Raw genomic sequence first — 24,719 nt, forward strand, 5'->3', positions numbered from 1 at the left:
AGCATATAATTTCACACATCACAAATTCACAATTTCACAGTTTCACAAATCGGATTTCACAGGTCTTTTGCGGGACACCATACTACCTGTGTGACTGGGTGCGCGTTACATTTGAATTTGTGTGAAAGGAAGAAAACTCAAGCGTACCTAGCTAAGCACTAAAAAAAAAAAAAAGAGGGCGGGGGGTAATGAGATTAGAACACACTGGGGGTGATCATGACAAAAACAAAAGGCTGAAAATTTCAGGACGTTGCCGAAGCAAACGGCAGTTTTTTTTTTTTTTTTTTTTTTTTTTCAGCGCCGGTTGAGTCGTACGCTGATGCACTTGCATTCTCAGTGGCATTTAGTATCGGCAAAGTGCTCTGATACTGAGCCCTTCGCCTTAGGAGTCCGGCTAGAATGGTAGCTTGCGATTCCTCATCTCGGTTAACATAAGGACCTCAGTTTGCATAGATAATGTTCAGTTCACTGTAACTGCGTCCAACGCCAAGCTTTCGACCAGTGCTGCATCAGCATGACAGAGCAAATTCGTCCAGCTCATAGAAGGAAGGTTTTCTTTTCGCCCTTTTTCATTTTGTATTGGAGTTCATCTGTGCTTCCTAGGCTATCCTTGCATTGCATTTCAGTGAAACATTGTAGTTCATTGCAACATTGCAGTTAAACGGCAGCGATTGTTTTAAAAGCAGACTCATCAGTTCCATAGGTTCCACCGATGAAGCTTGAACCACGTAGAGAACTTTCGTTCCATGATCCACTCTCAAAACTGGGGGCCTGTTGACTACCATTGTGTTTCATGCACTGGACAGCACGACCAGCAATAACCGGCAACAAAGGTCGCTTAACCAATTCGCAATGTAATAACTTTGTTGAGATATTCGCCCCATCGACATTCTCGCTAGCATCATGCGGTTATATAGAACCATTCTAGACACATAGGCTATTCTGGACCACTCACTAAAAATGCCATCACTCCGCCCAGAAGAACAAAGCCAAGGAAGTCTAAAAACCGCTAAAAATCCTATCGCCCGCAGTACAGCATGTTATCCCGCGAAACAGCATACAAAACCTCTAAATTTAGTGGCAACCGCGTATTACATCTGGGCATTCTTTCGCTTCGTCTCTTTCAAAATGCGGTTCCATCTGGAAACAATTAGTCGAAAACGTGTGCCGATTCCTTGCATTCTTGCTGGTTGTAAAAAATGGTTACGAGGAATGACCGAAGTGACAGCAGTAAAGCGCAGCTGCAATTACTCAGTGGAGTGCTCAGGTACTGAGCCTACGTAAACGGGCTTCATCTCGGCCATAGCGGTCGTGTTGTGATGGAAGCGAAATGCACGGCGTCTCTGTGGTGTGCTTCGCGAGTGATGGTAAAAACACCCATGTGATCAGCCTGCCACTTCAGCGTCGCTCATAGTCGATGCCGCTTTGAAGCATTACAACCTACGCACCATATCTTATATTTATTGTACAAGATGCTTAAGAGTTAGCTCCGTATGCGAGACTCGACGATATCTTTTTAAGGCGCCTCTCAGTTGCTCTTCGCAGTCTCCTTTGAGGCGGCGCGCATTGCAGCTCATTACTGTTATATAGCGAAGACTGATAAGCGAATCGGTATGACGTTCTAGGAAGGCATGAAGACCGTGTTTCTGCTTGTGCGCCGCACTTTCCGAAAATGTCATTACTGTTTCTGCTGACAACATAACCGAGCCAGTCCCACGAGAAATAAAAGTCCTATTCTTCCGGAAAGTGATGGCACGTAGATACCTTGTGTGTTCCTATAGGCAGGAGCTGCAGACGCGCACTTGACCAAAAGCTTCTTGATGCATTTCATTATAACGAGCATATTAAGAAAGGATCGGCACAGGCAAGTTAGTGAGAGTACCATGGTCTAATGTCAACATAACTTCAGTGTCTATATTCGCATCTGTTCAAGTTCAACAGTGCACTCATTTTACGTTTAAAGAAACAGCTGCCTTAGGAGTTTACAGATTGTCTTAGAGCACACATAACAGTTCTGCGATAGCTGAAGCAGGAAGGCCACTAACAAAGGAAGATATTATGATTAATAAAGAATCGATACCTATAATTGTGCGTCATGTTTGAAGAATTTATTGGACGTGCTGTCCAACGTCAAATGTCAGGCTTGTGTTAAATAGTGTTAATTATTGTGAAGTCAGAAGCGCTAAAAAGACAGCAACGTGAGAGACATATAGAACACAGTGCTGTGTCTCTCACATCGCTGTCTCTTTTTCGCTTCAGGCTTCGCCAAAAATGAGAAACATCTACCAACTAGCCCAAGAAACAGCTTTACTGATCCTCTAGTGTGTAGGAGTAGCCAACCTAGTTATAGTTGTACTAGGTTTGCATTTATGAGTTTCAAATTGGTTCACAGTATCCATAACTAAGTTACTTTTGTTGCGAACTTGTACAAAATTAATATGATGAACTAAACACCCATTACCTAATGCTTACAGCTAAGTATTTCTTCGATTCTAATCAGCAGTGTCGCTCCGGGATGGTTTGGTTATTGCAATGAGAGCATGTGCTACTAAAAAAGGGGTGCTGTTTCTCGCACCTCAGCACCACCCAAGCCTCCCAAGCCGGCGGGGACCACTTCGTCGGAAACGATTGAAGGAGCGTCGACAGACGCACCAAATAAACAAGACGAAACCGGAGCAACCGAAGCAGCCGAAGCAACCGAAGCAGCCGAAGCAAGCAAAGCAAGCAAAGCAACCAAAGCTACAGATTCCGCTCCGACTGAAGGCACCCCAGCAGTAACACCAAAGCAAGAATGTAAGTTCGGGCTTGTGTCGAAAGCAACTACTACGAGATATACTACTCTGAACGCCATTAACTACCCTTTTTTACGTGGAGTGAATTCAGCGGTGAAAGCTAAGAAATTTCTAACCCTGTCGGCACGTATGTAGTCAATTTGCGCTGCCAATTAAACAGCTTATCTGACGGTTCGTCACAAGCGTCGTAAAGAACAAAAGCGCAGAAGAGACAGGAAATGGGCAAAGTGAAACACGGAACGGTAACGTCTTTTGGTTTCTGCGATTTTTTTCCTTACGATGTCCTACTAACAAGCCTACATGCGTATTGCATGAAAAGCAATTCTAGCCGAAAAGAATATAACGTGTATAGAAATTATGTATAGTGTGGCCAGGGTGGAGCTACCAGCAGTAGGTCACATCTACAGCCCGATAGATGGACTCCAGCGAGCGATGGCGAGAGATGTCGCAGCGCTAAGTTTACTTTGCTTTACAAAGTGCCCGCTTGAAGAAGTCGCCATGCTGGTGACTCAGGGGGAAGAGTCGAAAAGAGGGTTGTAATATGACATGAAGCGGCTAACATGGACAACCTCGTGGTCATTACGGTGGTGGTCGGAAGAAGGGGTACATGCGTTCCAAGACTAGGGAAAGATATGGTACTTGATTGCGCCCGGAACCTGGGCGCCCGGAACCGTGATACGCACATCATAATTTAATTTCATGAATTTGCTTCCTGACTTAGTGGTTTCTTCAGATTTTACTGACCCCCCGCAGTTACTAGGATTTATGCAGGAAGTTAATGCTTCGGTGAGGTTTTTGACAGCATGATTCTCGAAGGAGTACTTCTATTCTGTTTCGCGCAAGAGACTACACAAGGAATTGATAGCAATGATTTTTCCGCCACCACTGTATCGTTTTTTATACTTTGGTCTTAAGGGTCATGATGTGGTAAAGATAGTGCGCAAAATGCAGATTTCTCCGTGTACGAAAACATTTTTCTTTAAAATACACACCGAAGCTCTACCTGTTTACACATGGCTCCATAGAAAAAAATATTTTTGTATCTTCTGTAAACTGCCATCTATGTGATGCGCCCGAAACAATTGAGCACTGTTTCATTAATTGCAAAGACGTAATTCTTTTTTGGGATGTGCAGCAAAGAACTCTAAAGAAAGACTTTGTTCTAAATTCGTACAGTTTGCGGTATCTTGCTGTTACACAATCTGATTACGAACCATATGACATGTTTTTCCTTATTGGACTTCATAGCTTGTGGAAGACACGCATGTTGGATCGCAACGCTGAACCTGTTGTTCCACCTAGACTCCATTTTAGCAAAATGATACTGCAGCTGAAGGACATTTATGATGAAAACGACTTTCAACCTGATTGGTTTCCGCTGGTGACACGGTGTTTATCTTTGCTTGCCTTTTAGTTGTGTTTTCTGTTGTGCATCTCAGCAACAGCTGAGTGCATTGTAAATAGCCTGTGTACATAACCGTTTCTGTACATAACCACGTATAATAAATATCATGTCAGAAAATAACAAAGTTCCGGGCGTGGAGCAGTTTGTTAAAGCACTCGGCCTGGGTCCGAGGAATGGAGGTTGAAGGTTCGATTCTCGGTGGAGGCACAATCTTAATTTTTTTGCTGACGTCATCATGCGCATGATTTCATTTGATTGACAGCTAAGTATGACTGGATGAACGAACGTCGACAGTATGATCATACTTTCGTTCGCCTTTTTGGTGGTAACTGTCTCTACCTCATTTCAAATGGCGTGCGTTTATAGCTCATATACAGCGCTTTGCACAATTAGAGGCGCGATGTAGAATGCTTCTCCCAGCTAAACCGTGGAATCAACACCGTTCAAATTTTGAGCAGAAAGGGCATTTTGTCCCTAGTATTTTTTAATACCAAATTTGTTCGGGGAACTTGCCTGATTCGATCAAAAGAAGTCAGATGTTTCCATCTTATGCGGCGGCGACGACGCCAGACGAGCCGCTGCCTCAGCGATGGTACTGGTGGCGCCACCTCATGCTGCTTACAACAATTCTGTAGCAGAAAAAGAGCGGGCGAATGTTTTGGCAGAAGGTTTGAGTTGTTGTAAGCAGCATGAGGTGGCGCCACCAGTACCATTGTTGGGGCAGTGGCTCGTCTTGCGTTGTCGCCGCCGCATAAGATGGGAACATCTGACTTCTTTTGATCGAATCAGGCAAGTACCCCAAACAAATTTGGTATTAAAAATACTAGCAACAAAATACCATTTCTGTGCAAAATTTGAACTGCGAGGATTCCGCGGTTTAGCTGGGAGAAGCATTATACATCGCGCCTCTAATTGTGCAACACCCTATATATAGATGTATATATTTCTGATGATGTATAGTCAGACATATTGGACCAAATCTGGCGCTTGAAAGCATTAAAGTGTGAGAAGTATGGGCACTAGAAATATTCTGAAGATTGCTTATTTAGTATAGTTTTTGGGCATAAAAACATCGAGTGACGACATTCTTTCTTCCGCACCCTCGCAGTCTCGGTGACAGAGATGATTTGTACAGCTGGCGGCAAGGTCACGATGCCATATATGCTACCGCCAGATGGTCTCTGCCCCTACTTGTACTACAGTGATGTTCTCATATCGGCGTCGAGTTTGCATGGCGCCTACTCTGACGTCAGCTGGAATGTATTCCAGGAGCAGATCAAGACGCTCACAAAGACGATGGGCGGAATTTCTTTCGACATACAGTAAGTTCAGCTCAGTTGATTTTTTTTTTCCTGCAATACAAAAATTTCGTTTTGGCCATCTTATATTTTATATTCGTTTACGCTCGTTGTGCTTTTGACGATTGGGCCGGGCAAATGTATTTTTTTTCTTTTTTTAATTGCCCACGCTATCCTCTGTAAGCTCAGCTTTTTGGAAGGCCTTTTGACGTGCAAACTCTGGAATGGTTAATAATACCTGATTTCTTGTTCTCACAACATTGAGAGCCTCATGGTTGCGTCCAACTATAGCATGATTGAAAACCTTTGTATGTTACGCTATTAAGGCGTATACCAAGGCACAAACTGCATGACGCAATTAGATTGTCATTGTCTTGGTTCCTTTGGCCCTAAAAGTTGGCGGTTCGAAAGTTTGTTAATTGAAATTTAACCATTCACATTGTTGTAATATCTGTTACAAATCATTAGAATACCTGATCTTGTTGAACCGGCATTCTTACGCGATAACTGATACGGATTCTTAGGTCGAACATCCGAATACGAGGGGAAGGTTCCAGGGGCAAATCAGGAACATGAATGGGAAAATACGAAAGTGATCTCGTGTCAAAAATGTGAAGAAGCAGTTCTATTTGCCGCGTTTAGGAGACACAATTTCGCTTCCGATTTAGCACTCATCGGCAAGTCACGTTGGAGGTTAGACTGCGAGTGGGATTCGAACCAAGGACATATGCACCTCCGATTGTATTCAAATAATTTTAAATGTAGGCGGCCACCATGAGTTAGAGAGGCAGTCCGCCTGCCTTGCACACACACACACACACACAAAACATTTAACAAACAATTTTCAAGATTCGCTGAATGAAAGGCAGTGCAAAGTGCTTTTGCTTCTCCTTCTTCCCCGTTGTCGGAGAAGCAGCGTGGAACCCATAGCAATGACCGTAAATCTTGATTAATCAACTTTCCGCAACAATAGCCAGAATTCAAGACCAGCACCTACTTAAGATTAATTTATGTATAGTGTGGTCAGGCTACTCTTTACACTGCAATACTATTATTCGCTCCGCTATATTGTCGGATTTACTTACATTGAAACCCTACCGATTTCTCCTAAATATACTTGTGAACATGTAAAATTAATTCTAATGACGCAAATGCCTCCGCAGCAACTGTGAAATTATTAGTAAACATAGAGAAGGCCGAAAGTGCGTACCTTGGTTTGCACACACCACGCTTTGCATTGATATGTCATACCCCTACCATCGAGCCGAGCTAATAAGCGCCCTTCCATAAATGGTGCAGGTGAATGGTGCGACCCTAGTGCCTCTAGCATAACCAATACACGCCACTATCCTAACTGAACGCTCTGCAAGGCGGCAATGCGAACAAAATGCCACATATTCTAATTCATGAACGTTCCTCTTCAACTGAGAAGCTAAATAGTGGCGGCTGTACAACTCGACTAAAGGAGCTAATCACGAGACGTCGATGGTCGTGGTACCTGCAGTCAGTCACTAGGCAAGAATGCAGCAGAATATGCCCTTAAAAACAGGCTTTCTTTCCACAGGCGTCAATTCTTAACAGTGGGCCCTTTCCAAAGTGAGGGCTACAGGACTTTACCCACATCTGCCAATGGCGAGCTGTTTTTTTCTCATCTCTCATATGATGACTGAACACTTTCACCAGCGTGCATCAGAGGGGAAAATTCTTTTGTGACTCAGATGATGCAAGATTCGTCTTTGTTGATCTCAATCATTGGAGCTCTTCCATTGGCGATATGCTCTGCAATCTTGACTCTTAACTGCCTATAACCTCTACTGAACCTGCGGACACCAGTTAGGGGCGAAGTACGCCTTTGTGGGGTGCGAGGTCAGTCCACACTGACCTAGTCGACATTTTCCTTGTTGGCTGTGCCTAATATGGGTTCATCCAGTACGAAGTATCTTCACTCACTTGAAAATTATGGATCTTATACCTTTCTTGCCCCACAAGTCCAGCTTTGTTGGACACCGTGAGAATTTGGAAGCAGGTGTCTAGGTGAAGTGCTCTTAGGGGTATATTGTTAAAAATAGTCTAATCTTGTCATGAGCACAAAGTCTGGCTGTTAATGCTTCCCCTGCGCTTGTAGCGAGTAGTACAGAGTGACATAGAAAATCAATCGGGCGAACCTTTCGCAACAATTTGTTTGGTTTGTGGGTTTAACGTCCCAAAGCGACTAAGGTTTTGAGAGGACTCTGGAAATTTCGAACATCTGGGGTTCTTTAACGTACACTGACATCGCACAGCACACGGCTTTGACAACAATTGTGGAGCACCTATGGGATATTGTAAGGTACCTGGATGAACACACAGATGAGGAATCGTCTACTGTCCGATGCGTATAGAGGACCATTCTCCTTTTAAAGGTTGAACAACGCTGCATTCGGTAGTCAAGAATGCCTTAGGAAAGAGACGGCGCGCTTGTGGCAAAAATAGCAGAAAAATCAAGTATCCTAAGGGATGTATCTATTGTTACCATTGCGATTTCACAGTTTAAGCAACAATTGCTCTTTAATAAGATCCCTCACTAAAATGACACAATTTATAATTACCCTATATTACGGCAATGAAAACGCTGATTGCACTGCCCGTGAATGTATGGCATTACCCCGCCAGACCCGTTTTTATCGTATTTCAAAACAGCCTTCATTGAAAGATATTGCAAGGCCGTTTGTCCTATCCTGCTGATTGAATTATCTGCCGTCTTTCCTTCCAGATACACTGAAGAGAAACACTTTGATGATCAGAAAGTAACCGCCCAGTTGAATACCATGTCCTCTTCGAACATTAAAAACTACGGCCTGCTCACAGTGGTCACCACCTTTAACAAACTAGGAGGGTTGGTGGCAAAAGCCAAAAAAATACTAGACGTGAGTACGAGATACTGTAGCCTCTTCGAGGGCACTGTGCCCCGCCATGAGGTTTAACCTAGGTGTTTCCAAGTCTGGAAAATATTAAGAAAGTGGCTTTCAGAATTATCCTGAACGTGATGAAAATTCATTGCATCTTACGTTTAGTGACGCCATCCTACTCTAACTGTGCATTACTCATCAGCAAAAATTACTCTCTGCGTTATCCAGCTTTGAGAATAATAAGAGTTATTTGTTGCAGGAATATGATTCGCGAAATTTGTTGCCTTAACGTAATGAACTGACTCTACAGTTTAGCTTTGATCATAACTCTTGCATGTTGTTATGACGCAGTCATGTATTGAAAATCTATTTTGAATTCTCCGAGATTTAAACAATTTTTCAGCGTCTTTTGAGTTTGAATTACTGGCGATTGTCTTGCTTGTCTTATGAAGAAACGTCTCTGTAGCATTCGGTATTTGTATGCAATAATAAAATTGCTCTAAACGCCTATTTCGATCCTATAATTCGTAATCTCGTCAATCATTATTTCACAAAGGAAATTCTATATGGCTTACCTGCACAAATGTTATTATATGCTCTTTCTCGCAGAAACTTAAATCCCTCCAAGGCAGCGCGCAGGACCGGAAGACAGTTGTAGCCCTCGGCCTGTACGACTACAGCAACTCTAATGCGTGGTTCACGTATAAGGACAAATTCAAGAATGCCGTTGAGTGAGTACAATCGCAGGGACTTGTTTCTTCACGTTTCCAGCTAATGTTAGTTTCACGCTGAAGACAACAGATACAACATTTTGTTCTATGAGTCGGCATTGGTGATGGCTTTCTGCAATGCTGCCAATTGACTTTTCTGTTTATTGGGCTGGTGAAATCAAATTCCTGCTTTGCAAATTACGAGCGCTGCGACGGAGAACAACGAGAGAGTAATGACAAGGACAGGTGCTCATTACTCTCTCGTTGTTGTTCTCCGTCGCAGCGCTCGTAATTTGCAATCATGTACCAACTAGCTCAACCTTCCGTATTACTGCAATTTATTCCTGTTTTCTAGCACTCTTGGATACCGAGTTTGACACGTTGTTTCTTGGCAACTCGTGCATATTTATCTCGAGTGGTGTTTTTCATACTGTGATATAGCTTACCACTTTATTCCAATCAGCATGCGTGGGATCATGTAGGCATGAATAAAATATTATTTAATCTGCGAGAAACAATCACCCTGTTCTGTCGATTGCTTTAGACCTGGCTAAGTAAGGGCAGTGTCAAATAGTGACATAAGAAGAGTTGAATCGAACCTTTCGTGAAATTAGATACGACACAAGCTGTTTCGACTCACATATCCAGAGGACCGACCGCCCTTATGCTTACACTATATCATGCGCCAATGACAGCTGGAAGCCGATTTCTAAGACACAGCGCGAGAGAAATGGATGAACACACTTCCCAAAGCTCAGAACGCAAACCGACTGTCGCGTGCGGATGAAAGTGCGTGCAGACGACGGCTTCAATAATAAAGCGCTAGTAGTCGCTTAATTAACACTTGGGGAGCAGGATGTCTAGTATTTCCTCGGGTCTTAAAACAGCAATAAGCGAACCTAATCTGTTCGCGATTTTCAGCCTCCTCGAGGAAATACGTAAGGTGTGGGACATACATGGGCATCCACGTAAGAAGTAATCAAATAGTCGCAGCGAGTGCAAAAGGAAAAACTTTTGCGTGAACTCGACGGGAGAAATTCAAAGCCGGAAGCTAGAGACTCCATTTACTATGAATGTCGCTCAGCGAACCGTGCTTTCAGGGGAAAAGTATAGCGGGTCTAGATCACCGCCTATACGGTGCGTGATCTCGCGAGCCTTTGCCTGAACAATAAACAAAAAGACGAGCGAAACCACTAGCTTCTATAGCGACGCAGAGCGGTGAATCATTATGGGGCAGTAACGGTGCGGTGCTTGATATCGGCTTTGCAGCAAAAGGAAGATGTTGCTCGCTTTTGTCTCTGGGGGTGCCACAGTTTGATTTCAGGAAGTCAGATTTGGTTAAGCCCTTGGAAGTATTTTGCTATGAAAGTTTACTTTATAACGCTACCTAGGATTGAGCATGAAAAGAAGAGCAGTCAGATTACTTTACTTGGTCCCGTCAGGCTGCGCACTATAATATTCTCCCTTTAGAGCAAATCAGACTGCTTCTGCTTCCGAATGTAGGCAATCAAAGCTCTGGTGGATATCATCTCACTCTTCTCGGGTTGTGGTTGCTGTTCCCAAACAGTCCCTGGACTTACAAGGTAAATGAATGTGTCGTGTTTTTTACCCTGTGTTTTTTTTTTTATATATAATATCCTTTATCCAGTCGTCCCATTTTGCTGTAGTTGTTCAAGCCAATAGACGGCCAAAACAAGTCTCCCCCTTCAGAACTCTTAGACGCTGAAACAAAAAAGCTCATCCTTAGTATGCTAGGGCAAGATGAGCTTAGATGTGGTAACGTTTTGTTTTTCGGCATGCTTTCTTATCGAACAAAGAATATCGGGTTCTTGTTGACATGCGTTGTTACGATAACGTAACAATATTTCTGCTGGCGTCATGGTGGACGTTTTTGTGGGGGTACTCAAGATTATGGTATATAACGCACTGTCTTTTCAAAAATCGCGGAATATTGAAGAAATAATTGGAACATATATGCACGATGGCCTGCTGCTCAAATACGATTCTGGTTATCTAAGTGCCCGGACGAACTTCTACTCAGTCTACTCTGCGTATGTATGTATGTATGTATGTATGTATGTATGTATGTATGTATGTATGTATGTATGTATGTATGTATGTATGTATGTATGTATGTATGTATGTATGTATGTATGTATGTATGTATGTATGTATGTATGTATGTATGTATGTATGTATGTATGTATGTATGTATGTATGTATGTATGTATGTATGTATGTATGTATGTATGTATGTATGTATGTATGTATGTATGTATGTATGTATGTATGTATGTATGTATGTATGTATTGTGAGCCTTCTGTGGACCTTCTTTCATTTGTACATGCCATCATCATCTTCTTTCATTTGTACATACCATCATCATCGTCCCGCGGCGCCGGCTCTGGCGCGTGCCTGGGTTGGTGACCGGATTAAAACGCTGGACAAGGCTTCGCTGTCCTTGCCGCCACGACCTCGCCGTCTTGACCTAGCCTTCTTCCACAAGTGGTGGAGGTGAGAATTGATCCCCTTGCTGTTTTGTGCCCTGCCTCTCGCTGGAGCTACGTTCCGGTCGCTGTTTACCGCCTGCCACCATCGTTATGTCTACCGAGAGCACCCACGATTCGGCAGGACCCTCTACCTCGGCTGCACCACCCCCTCCGACTATGCCCGCACGACAACGCGACCCGCCGCTGTTCGCTGGTCGTCGCGACGAAGACGTCGATGACTGGCTGGACACCTATGAACGCTGCAGTAACTACAACCGGTGGGACGACGCTCTAAAATTTCTGAACGTTTCTTTCTACCTCATTGAGGTCGCCAGAACCTGGTTTATTAACCGCGAACCCCACACCACTAACTGGACAACATTCAAGCAGCAGTTCCGCCAATATTTCGCCGACCCAGCAGTTCGCACTGAGGTCGCGAAGAACAAGCTCGCCTCTCGCCTCCAAGGTCCCGATGAGTCGTACGCGTCTTATATAGAGGCCATACTTGCACTCTGCCGGCGTGTTAGTCCCACCATGCCGGAACCTGAACGCGTACACCACATCTTAAAAGGAATTAATTCTGTGGCTTATAATACCCTGATTGCCCAGAATCCTTCTACTGTTGACGCCATTATTGCGACCTGCCAACGCATCGACCAGCTGCAGTCCTCCCGATTGCAGCCCAGCATTGCTACAGGCCCGACCTATGCTGACCTGGATCTACGGGCACTGATTCGAGCCATCATCCGGGAGGAGCTCCAAGCCCTCAAGCCTGTCTGTCGACACGGGTGCTATCATTCTTCCGTACCTTCTAATGACGCCGGTCTACGCAACATCATTAAAGATGAGCTGGCAACAATCACGCGACCTATGCCGTCCGACCCTCCTGCACCCCGCCAAGCATCGACTTACGCGCACGTCGCAGCATCACCCCCTCCTTTTGTTCCGCCGCCCCAACTGGCATCGCCCTACAACCACATCAACGCCGTGACGACGGCTCAGCCTACGCCACCCTATTACGCACCCTGGCGCCCCTCTCGCCCAGTGTGCTACTACTGTGGAATACGAGGACATATATCCCGCTTCTGCCGTCGCCGTATTCAGAACGAGCGGCGTGGTTATGACGCATTCGAAAGTGACGTACCCTCATATTATCAGCGACGACCTCCTATGTCCAGCCCACCTCGAAGATCATCCCCACCTCCAGAATCCTCGTCTGAGCCTCGTGGAACCCATGCGTCCCGACGTCGGTCCCTATCCCCATACCGCCGCTCAGTTTCCCCTCTCCGACCCGCAACAACTCTCCCTATCCGCCATCCGGAAAACTAAGCGTTGCAGTTTCCGGAGGTCAAACTGCAGTCTGCGAACTTACCAAAAGTCCTCCAGATCGCCCGTATAATGTGATTTCTGTTTTCGCTGAAGGATTACCGGTAGAAGCATTGATTGATACAGGGGCTGCAATTTCTGTCATTCACGCTGATTTGTGCTCCCGTTTGCGAAAAGTTACGACACCATATGATGGGCCTGAACTCCGTGGAGCCAATGACGTCCCTTTGCGCCCTTTAGCAAAGTGCATCGTACGAGTTGTTATTGACGGCGTCCGCCATCATGTGCAGTTTGCTGTGCTCTCTCCATGTGCGCATCTGATAATTTTTGGATGGGATTTTTTGTCAACCGCTTCGGCATTAATTTCTTGTGGCGACCGTGTTATCCATATGACAGACAGCGATTTTTCATCTGAAGTTTCTGAACGACATCATCCCCTCGTTGCCGCCGCTGATACTGTTCTGCCTCCTCAGTGCGAAAAACTGCTTACCGTTGTTTCTGACCACATCGCTGACGGGGACGTACTCATCGCACCATCTTATCGTCATCTTGAACGCGGTATCGCCTTCCCGTCTAGTCTTGTGAGGTTCTGCAACGGCTCAGCGACAGTAGCGGCCACTAACACTTCACGTGAATCCCTCGTGCTCCGAAAAGGAACTTCTCTCCCCTGCAAGGTGGATGTTCAACCTTTGTCCTTGATGGTGCTCGCCGCCCCTCAGTCTCAGCACCGTGTTTCGACAGACGTCTCTCTTTCTGTTCTCACAAAGACTATTAATCCTAACCTCACGCCGAACCAACGCCAAGAACTGCTGACATTGCTTCGACAACACCAAGCCATTTTTGATGCCACTTCCCCACCACTGGGACGGACTAGTGTTGCGCACCATCGCATCATTACTGAAGGTAACTCTATCGTTCGCCGACGGCCTTATCGGGTTTCCCTCTCTGAACGGAAGGTAATTGAAGAAAATGTAAATGACATGCTCCATCGCAATATTATTCGTCCCTCGACAAGTCCATGGTCCTCCCCAGTAGTGTTAGTTAAAAAAAAGGACGGCTCGGTACGCTTTTGTGTTGATTACCGCGCACTCAACAAAATTACCCGCAAAGATGTATACCCAATGCCAAGAATTGATGACGCCCTTGACTCTCTCCAAGGCGCCGAATATTTCTCGACTTTGGACCTCCGCTCAGGTTATTGGCAAATACCTATGCACGAGGACGATAAAGAAAAAACCGCTTTCGCAACTCCCGATGGCCTTTACGAATTTAATGTTATGCCTTTCGGACTTTGTAACGCACCAGCGACATTTGAAAGGATGATCGATACTGTGCTTCGTGGCCTAAAATGGAGAACCTGTTTATGCTACTTGGATGACATTGTCATCTTTTCATCAACTTTTAACGACCATCTCACGCGCCTGAATGAGGTCCTCACGTGTCTCGCTTCAGCGGGCCTTCAGCTCAACACCAAGAAGTGCCACTTTGCACAGAAGGAAATTAAAATATTGGGACATCTAGTCAGCCATGATGGCATTCGTCCAGACCCTGAAAAAATTATTGCGGTCTTGAAATTTGCTCGTCCACAACGGACTACAGAGTTGCGCAGTTTTCTCGGCCTGGCGTCTTATTTCCGGCGTTTTATAAAGCATTTTGCAAGTATTGCTGCTCCCCTCCATCAACTACTTAAAGCACGCAGCCCTTTCGTGTGGACTGAACAGTGCGAAGCTGCTTTTAATAACCTGAAGCACGCCCTCACATCAGACCCTGTTCTTGGCCACTTCAGTGACAGCGCTCCAACCATCCTGCACACTGATGCCAGTGGTATCGGTCTTGGCGCTGTACTTCTGCAGCGCGATGCAACTTCGCGTGAGAAAGTGATTGCCTTCGCCAGTCGGACTATGACTCCAGCTGAGAAAAACTACACTATTACAGAACAGGAGTGCCTTGCCGTCGTCTGGGCTGTCCAAAAGTTTCGCCCTTACCTATACGGTCGGCACTTCACAGTTGTGACCGATCACCATGCTCTTTGCTGGTTGTCTTCGCTCAAAAATTTGACAGGCCGACTTGGCCGTTGGATTCTACGCCTGCAAGAATACGATTTTGACGTCATTTATAAATCGGGTCGCCAACACCAAGACGCCGACGCTCTTTCTCGCTGTCCACTTTCGGAATCGGCTTGCTTTTTTTCTTCCCAATGCATTTCCACCTATGACCACAGCCGACCATCTCTTTCCCCGACGTATATCACAACAGTTTCATTTGACGACGCAGAGAACAAACACACTCTCCGCTCACAGCAATTAGCCGATGCCTACTGCCGTCCCATCATCGATCGCCTTATTGGCGCTTCGGACCCGCCCAATGCTCGGCTTCGCCGACAACTTCGCAATTTCAAGCTCGAAGATGGCATCCTACTCCGCTTCGTGTATTGCCCTGACGGAACTCGCTGGATACCAGTCGTGCCGCGTGTGCTTCGTCAACGAATACTGGCGGCTCTCCACGATGACGCTACTGCAGGTCACCTTGGTATTGACAAAACCTACGACCGCGTGAAAAAACGATTCTTTTGGCCTGGCCTATCTTCCACCGTTGCCAAATACGTCGCATCCTGCCCTCTATGCCAACGTCGCAAACGGCCGACTTCTTCACCCGCTGGCCTTCTACAACCTGTTCCCTGTCCCGCCACGCCATTCGACGTAGTCGGCATCGATTTATATGGTCCCCTACCTCTCTCCGAGGGGGGTAACCATTGGATTATAACAGCTGTCGACCACCTTACACGCTATGCTGAGACAGCACCTGTACCGACCGGTTCCGCTCAAGAAGTAGCAAATTTCTTTTTGCAATCAATTGTATTGCGTCATGGCGCTCCTCGGGTGCTCCTAAGTGACCGCGGGACGGCCTTCTTATCGACAGTCGTTGCCGAAGTTCTTTACGCGTCATCCACCCTTCATAAGACAACCTCGAGCTACCATCCCCAGACTAACGGGCTGACTGAGCGATTTCACCGCACCTTATCGGATATGATCTCCATGTATATCACACCGGATCATCGAAATTGGGACACTATTCTACCATTCGTCACTTTCGCCTATAACACAGCAGTACAACGGACTACCGGTTATTCTCCATTTTTCCTCGTTTATGGCCGTCCTCCCACTACAATTCTCGACGCTTCCTTCTTCTCTACGCCCGACTACTCCACATCGGTACCTACCCAGTTCTTATCTCGTGTGGCCAGATGCCGTCATCTTGCCCGCCTCAACACAGCAGCGTGCCAGGAAGACCGCAAGAGCCGCTACGATTCTACGCATCGCGTGGTCTCTTATCGTCCCGGTGAAGAAGTACTGCTTTATACTCCACTGCGCACCCCTGGCCTTAGTGACAAATTCCACCACCGCTACCTTGGTCCCTACAAGATCATCAGCCAAACTTCTCCAGTTAACTACAAAGTCGCGCCTGTTGATCCCCCAGTCGATCGACGCCACCGTGGAACTGAAATTGTTCATGTCTCTCGCTTGAAACCGTTTGTGCGCCGCGGTACTGTTAGTTAGGAGCGGCCAGGCTGGCCGCTTCCGACCCCCCGGGCAGATTGTGTGAGCCTTCTGTGGACCTTCTTTCATTTGTACATGCCATCATCATCTTCTTTCATTTGTACATACCATCATCATCGTCCCGCGGCGCCGGCTCTGGCGCGTGCCTGGGTTGGTGACCGGATTAAAACGCTGGACAAGGCTTCGCTGTCCTTGCCGCCACGACCTCGCCGTCTTGACCTAGCCTTCTTCCACAGTATGTATGTAGCTATGTAGTCGCTGACACCTTTTAGGCATTTCCGATGTTTGTAGCGATGTGCCAGATTGTTTTGCCCCCATATCTGGAAGACTCTCGTCGGCCTTCATCGGGGCTTTATTCTCCATCCAGTTGTTGAAACGAGCTATGTATTCGCTTAGATCTGTAGGCATTTTAGATATTCTTGTACTAAACCAGTCTCCAGTGAACCACACCCTGCGTTCTTTGCATTTCGTCTGCCATTTAATAGTTCCGTCATCTGTGTAGACGCCGAGACATTTTAGGTCGTTCTTCCAGTAGAATTGCGCTAACACAATACTGAAAGAAAAAAACTTAAGATCAAACTTACTAGACTTATTTTCATATTTACCAGCAACTCTGGGGATGAGACAAAAGCCATAGAGTCGAAAGCAAAACAATAAGCGAAAAAAACAAACAATAACAAGAGTATAAGATGAGTTTTTACACCACTCAGCCTTTCTGTTAACAAATAACTTTTTCTTTCTTAACCAACTCAATTGAAGGAGCGCCCGCATAAATAGCTACATCTCCTATCAAATCCTTTTAAAAAGCCGGCCATAATTCTCATGCGACCTGCATGGTTTCTGATCACCGCAGGATCGTGATTTATTAAAATGGCTACACACTTATTTTTTGAGCAGTAAGCGGTTTACTGTAGTCGGGCGTCTGAAACTACGCCACCACGGCGCCACCACGACGTACGTATAGTTAACTCAAGCCATTTTTAACATAAGTGAGACACTTCGATTGCACCCATAGCGCATGCGCGGTGGGTACCTCGGTGTCATGAGTGGATGCCCTGAATGTTCGGGGACATGAGAGCGAGTATTGTTGAGCATAGCGATAGCGTTATACTGTAACCACCGAAGTGAATTTCTTCCGCTCAAAATGCTTTGCATAGACTGGTGCTTTACGAGATCTTATGAGGGAGCCCCTCTTGAAATGCAGGACGATGAACGTCGACACAGTGATTGCCCTGTGTTCAACTGGATTTATGGAAAGCGACGAAAAATGCTTCGTGGCACCAACTAGTGTCATCGACCCCACGGACAAACGGGTCCCAGACATGGTAAGTAGCCGGCCCTAGAAGAATAGCCGATGTCTTCATATCAGCGACAGTAGCTTCCCTTTACTACCACAAGGATTCTTCACGCTCCTAGCAGAAGCAAAGCCAAAAAGTTAGTCATGCACTCATGAAGATAAACGAGAAATTTATTACAGCCACTTAATAATCGAAAAGTTAGAAATTTCACAGCGGCATGGTGGCTTGTGTTGCTGCTTGCATTTCCCGGTGTTCAGTTTCAAGAGCAGCAGAGGATGCGGTGGCTCATCGTAAAAGTAGGAAAAAAAAATGAGAATATACTCTGCAAGCTCCGATCAAAAAGCATAGTTTCTCATCATGTTTTCATTATGCTGGGAGCATAGTTCCCCGCCTCGTCATCATTTAAAAACTATCCTGAGGGGGTGTTTGTGTTCTGTTGAGCCGGCTCAACATGCCATGTTGAATTCGTGTTGCGATCTTGCACGACTGATGGATTCATAATGTTGAGGCAGAGTTATATTAAAATAAAATAAATAATTGGTTCACAGGAAGGGAAAGGCGCAGTATCTGTCACACTTGAGTCTGTGGACACCTGAACCGCTCCGTAAGGGAAGGGAGGAAGGTGGGAGTTAAAGTGGAAAGAGAGAAAGAGGAGCCGTAGTGGAGGGCTACGGAGTAATTTCGACCACCACATCGACATTTCGACGACATCGCACAGCACACGGACGCCTCTTCGTTTCGCCTCCATCGAAACGCAGCCGCCGAGGTCGGGTGCGTTTCGATGGAGGCTAAACGAAGAGGCGTCTCTTGAACACAAAATTGGCCACCATGCTAGAGTTCAGCATTCTCAACATCATTTCTAGATATTTTTATGTTGAGACCTTGTTGAAATATTTGGGTTGATTCAACACACTACTACTATCTTTGGCTAAAACAATGGGCATTGCGTCTGTTGCGCAGTGTTCTGAAGCCCTCCACTAGAGCCCCTCTCTCTATCTCCAATCCCACCTTCCTCCTTGTCCTTGCAACTCGGCTAAGGTGTCCGCAGAGAATTGTGACAGATATTCCGCCTTTTCTTTCCTGTAAACCAATTTGAAACGCCGCTGACGCCTGCAGCACGGAGTCTGGTTCTATGTGCTCCGTGGTGCGGCGTTCGAGGAAGCGCCAAATGAATGGCACCGCACGGACGCCTGGATCGAACGCCCGTATATGCTTGAATCGCCTAGTGACGTCATCACCAGTTGTGACATCATGACTGGGTGTGGGTTCACTATGACGTCACTGCAGATTATTATATATGATCGGGTGCGACGCCATCATTACGTCACATCCGGTCATGGCGTCAGAGCTGATGACGTCGCTGTGATTACTTCATAGTCAATTGCTCATGACTAATGCCTAATTACTACTAGTTAGTACGTGACTAGTTCGCCATTAGGTAGTACTGGTTAGTGACTAGTTAGTCATTAGTCATTAGTATTACACCACCACCGGGGTGGCGCAGCGGTTACGGCGCTCGACTACTGTTCCCAAGGACGTGGGATCGAATCCCGGCCTCGGCGGCAGCTTTTCGATGGTAGCGAAAAGCAAGGCATCCCTGTGCTGTGCGATGTCAGTGCACGTTAAAGAATCCCAGGTGGTCGAAATTTCCGGAGTCCTCCACTACGGCGTCTCTCATAGCCTGAGTTGCTTTGGGACGTTAAACCCCACAAACCAAACCAAACCACAGATGTAGCTCGCCAGATGTGAGCGGCGCGACCACTACTCGGCCACTACCCCAGCGAAAATGCGACTTTGCGGCCATTTCAGCTCTCGATACAAAACAGAACAGTGAAGGCCGTGTGCCAAACCATTTTTTTCTGGGGTATTTAACTGAGGCAGCCTATACATCGGATGTTTTACACACACGATGATAACCATACAAACACATTTCAAACTCCCATATCTAAATGTACTACCAACGCTCACAGGCCCCGCCGGGGTGGCGCAGTGGTTACGGCGCTCGACTACTGTTCCCAAGGACGCGGGATCGAATCCCGGCCTCGGCGGCAGCTTTTCGATGGAGGCGAAAAGCAAGGCGCCCGTGTGCTGTGCGATGTCAGTGCATGTTAAAGAACCCCAGGTGGTCCAAATTTCCGAAGTCCTCCACTACGGCGTCTCTCATAGCCTGAGTTGCTTTGGGACGTTAAACCCCACAAACCAACCAACGCTCACAGGTTACAAATCATGGAGCAGTTGTTTATAATAAATGACCTCAGGGGGAATCACTCAGGAGAAGGGCGAGTTTGGCGCTTGAAAGTCAGTGCTTTTTCACTTACGTTGTTGTTGTTTTTGTGGCTGTAGGAAGAAGGAAAAGAAAGTGCACGGACCTGCTACTGGCTCTGTAGCTGAGCCACCTCCGCTACCTCTGACTGATTGATTTATAGGAAGGGAAAGGCGCGGTAACTGTCTCACTTGTTTTCTGTGCGCACCTCAACCGCGCCGTAAGGGAAGGGAGGAAGGTGGGATGGAGGGAAAGTGGAAAAAGAAAGAGAAGCCGTAGTGGAGGGCTTCGGAGTAATTTTGACCACCTGGGGATATTTAACGTGCGCTGACATCGAACAGCACACGGTTGCATCTTCGTTTCTCCTCCATTGAAACGCAGCCGCCGAGGTGGGGTTCGAACGCGGGTACTCCGGCACAATAGTCGGGCGTCTTTCCACTGCACCACCCCGGCGGGGCAGCTGAGCCACCTGTTGTGGCTGTAGGAAGAAGGAAAAGAAAATGCTCGGGCCTGCTACTGGTTCTGTAGCTGAGCCCCCTCCGCTGCCTCGTGCAACAGAAGAGAAAATAGAGAAGAAAGAGAAGGAAGAGGGAGGGAAAGACGCGCGCCGCAACAACAGCCGTCGTCCACCACCGAAACGGTGGCTGGTGCAATGACGGCCTACAACGGATAAAAATTCTGTGGCAGGCTAGCCCCCGCCGCAAGCGGCGGTGACCTACCTGTCCCAGCCCCATCAGGGGAGTTTTGCCTCAGCTGAGCCACCTAATAATAATTGGTTCACAGGAATGGAAAGGCGCAGTATCTGTCACACTTGCTGTGTGGACACCTGTACCGCGCCGTAAGGAAAGGGATGAGGATGGGAGTGAAAGTGGAGAGAGAAAGGGGAGCCGTAGTGGAGGGCTACGGAGTAATTTCGACCACCTGGGGAACTTTAACGTGCGCTGACATCGCACAGAACACCGACGCCACTTCGTTTCGCCTCCATCGAAACGCAGCCGCCGTGGTCGGGTTCGAACCCGGGAACTCCGGACAGTAGTCGGGCGTCTTACCACTGCACAGCTGAGCCACTGATTTATTTATAGGAAGGGAAATGCGCGGTAACTGTCTCACTTGTTTTTCTGTGGACACCGCAACCGCGCCGTAAGGGAAGGGAGGAAGATGGGAGGGAAAGTGGAAAGAGAGACAGCTGAGCAAAAAAAACTGATTTATTTGTAGGAAGGGAAAGGCGCGGTAACTGCCTCACTTGTTTTTCTGTGGACACCGCAACCGCGCCGTAAGGGAAGGGAGGAAGGTGGGAGTGAAAGTGGAAAGAGAGAAAGAGGAGCCGTAGTGGAGGGCTACGGAGTAATTTCGACCACCTGGGGATCTTTAACGTGCGCTGACATCGCACAGCACACGGACGCCTCTTCGTTTCGCCTCCATCGAAATGCAGCCGCCGAGGTCGGGTTAGAAGAAATCATAGCAGCACTAGCAGATATGCGCCGAGGTACAGCCCCGGGACAAGACAAAATTACGGTCGGACTTCTAACCAACCTCGGCACGGAGGCACTGCAGCAACTTACGGATTACGTTAACGAATGCTGGCGCATCGGCACCATTCCACAGGCATGGAAAACAGCCAATGTACACTTTATCCCCAAACCCGGCAAGAAAATCAGAATTGAAAACCTACGCCCCATATCCCTCACGTCGTGCGCAGGCAAACTCATGGAAAAGGCAGTCCACGCACGTCTCTCCAACTATCTAGAGAACAACGAGCTACTGCCACACACGATGTTTGGATTCAGAGCACATCTGTCCACCCATGATGTGCTTCTGCAACTCAAACGCGAAGTCATTGATCCAGCACGCAGAAACAGTGACCGAGCACTTCTATCCCTCGACCTCAAAGGAGCGTTTGACAATGTCAAACATTCCACAATCCTCCAAAATCTCCAGACCACTAACTGTGGCCAGCGAGTCTACTCATACATCTATGATTTCCTTAAAGACAGAACAGTCAACATCAGCATCGGCACTAAACAAACAACGCAAGTGAAGATGGGCACGAGAGGCACTCCGCAAGGGGCAGTATTATCCCCACTTCTGTTCAATATTGCACTCCGCAATCTTCCACCTCTTCTAAATCAGATACAGGGCATACGACACGCCCTGTACGCTGACGATATAACCATCTGGACAACTAGGGGTAGTATGGGAATGATGGAAGAACAACTACAAACAGCGGCAACAACAGTTCAGAATTATGCACGAGCGTGTGGACTAACCTGCTCTCCCGAAAAATGTGAACTCCTAGTCTTCCGCCAGCACAAAAATCAGGCCACGATCGACATCCACGTTGACAACTCACCCATAAAGGAAGTTCAGACCGTTAAGATACTGGGTCTATGCATCAATAACAAGGGCAACAACCACCTCGCCATCCAGAAACTCCGCCTCGTGAGCGAGCAAGTCGGCAGGATGATCGCCAGAATAACGACGCGGAAATCAGGGATGCGCGAAGAAGATACTCTCCGACTGGTGCAGGCCTTCGTCGTAAGCCGCATCGTCTATGCGGCACCCTACCTTCGTCTCAAGAAGTTTGACATCAAGAACCTCGACGTCATAATCAGAACAGCCTACAAGAAGGCCCTGGGCCTCCCTCTTACGACATCGACGGACCGGCTTTTACGACTGGGCGTCCACAACACGGTAGACGAGCTGATTGAGGCACACCTCACGGCGCAGGTGGTACGACTCTCCACGACTCTGACTGGCCGACAAGTCTTGAACGATTTGAACATCAATTGCCCCGAACAGCTAGACCCTAAAAGCGACATCCCAGCCTCATGGAGAGGACAATTCAAGGGAACTCCATTACCGAGGAATATGCACCCCGACTTTCACCAGCCAAGAAGACAAGCACGAGCGGAAGCTATAAAAAGGCACTACGGCGGGCGCGAGGGCGTGTTCTATGTCGATGCTGCGGGTCCTGAACAGGGAATGGCGGCCGTTGCGGTAGTACACCAAGATAAAACAGTGGATGGACTAATATTACACAGCCATGACACACTGGCTGCGGAGGAAGTGGCAATTGCCCTAGCTGCGACACACACTACCTCAGAATACATTCTTACAGATTCACAGACAGCATATCGCAATTACCTCAGGGGCAGGATTGCACCGCTAGCAGCTAAAATCCTGCAAGATAGTTACACCCGTGGCTACCAACCCATGAATAAACACTTAGTATGGGTACCAGGTCACCAGGGCATCCCAGGGAACGAGAGCGCACACGCCTCAGCCCGAGCATTTCTCCCCCGGGCACCCAATACGGATCTCGTGGAACCTCCTATCCCATTGCTAACTTACACCGAAATACTTCAGCACTTAAGATTATCTCGCCGGGTCTACCCTCCACCGGCAAAGACACTAGACAAAGGGGAGGAGATACACCTCCGCAAGCTACAGACCAACACTTTTAACAATCCACGCAGACTACACGCAATAGATCCAGAGCCATTTGACTCACAATGCAAATTCTGCGGGGAGAAGGCGGACCTATACCATATGGTGTGGGCATGCCAGCGAAATCAGACTGTCACTATTAATAACCAGCCAACGCAGGAGGGGTGGGAGGCAGCTCTGACCAGCTCGGACGCAAGGGTTCAAAAAGAACTCATCGGAAGAGCGCGGACAGCAGCCTACGCCAATGGGGTTCCGGACTGAGGACTCCAACCGCCGCTACAACCTCCTAATCATTTTCATTAAAATATTTTTACCACCACCACCCGGGTACTCCGGCACAGTAGTCGGGCGTCTTACCACTGCACCACCCCGGCGGGGCACAGCTGAGCCACCTCCGCTGCCTCATGCGGACAGAAGAGGGAGAGAAAGACGCGCGCCGCAACAACAACCGTCGTCCACCACCGAAGCGGTGGCGGGTGCAATGACGACCTACAACAGATAAAAATTCGGTGGCAGGCAAGCCCCCGCCGCTGTTCCAGCCCCATCCCCTGGTGGACGACGGCTGCTGTTGAGGCGCGCGGGTTGTTGTTGTTGTGGCTGTAGGAAGAAGGAAAAGAAAATGCACGGGCCTGCTACTGGCTCTGTAGCTGAGCCCCCTCCGCTGCCTCGTGCAGACAGAGGAAAAAATAGAGAAGAAAAGGAAGAGGGAGATAAAGACGCGCGCCGCAACAAAATCCGTCGTCCACCCCCAAATCGGTGCTGGGTGCAATAACGGCTTATAACAGATAAAAATTCGGTGGCAGTTCAGCCCCCGCCGCAAGCGGCGGTGACCTACCTGTCCCAGCCCCATCAGGGCGGGAGACCATCAGGCGCGCGTGGCAAATCCATCTATGTAATCCCTCTACGATGGTTTTCTGATCTGTCCATGTTGCATACTGCAGGCCAGCAATGTTATATAAAATATTCTGGTGAATAGTTATATATGTTCGCTGCAGTATAACTAATCATATTCACAAGCGACAGTCTGTTAACTGAACCCCTTCATTTCTTTGTCGACAAATAAAATAAAGCGATTAGTTAGAGCTGCTTTGTGTTCCTCGGAACGCGATGCCCAACTTGGTTTCTCGTTTGCGGAACTCCGGAATGTGGCGTCCAACTAGTTAAAGTTAAATTGGTTCACAGGAAGGGAAAGGCGCAGTAACTGTCACACTTGCTCTGTGGACACCCGAACCGCGCCGTAAGGGA

The 24,719-nt window shown here is 47.4% G+C and overlaps 1 pseudogene; it reads left to right on the forward strand.

Annotated features, from left to right (window-relative positions):
* The first annotated feature begins 5,349 nt into the window (after window positions 1-5,349).
* LOC146176013 (uncharacterized) overlaps window positions 5,350-24,719 on the forward strand; it is a 31,762-nt pseudogene continuing 12,392 nt past the window's right edge.

The sequence above is a fragment of the Amblyomma maculatum genome, chromosome 10 (assembly GCF_055883805.1).
Source record: "Amblyomma maculatum isolate TAMU_Amacu chromosome 10, ASM5588380v1, whole genome shotgun sequence".
Classification (NCBI taxonomy): Eukaryota; Metazoa; Arthropoda; class Arachnida; order Ixodida; family Ixodidae; genus Amblyomma; species Amblyomma maculatum.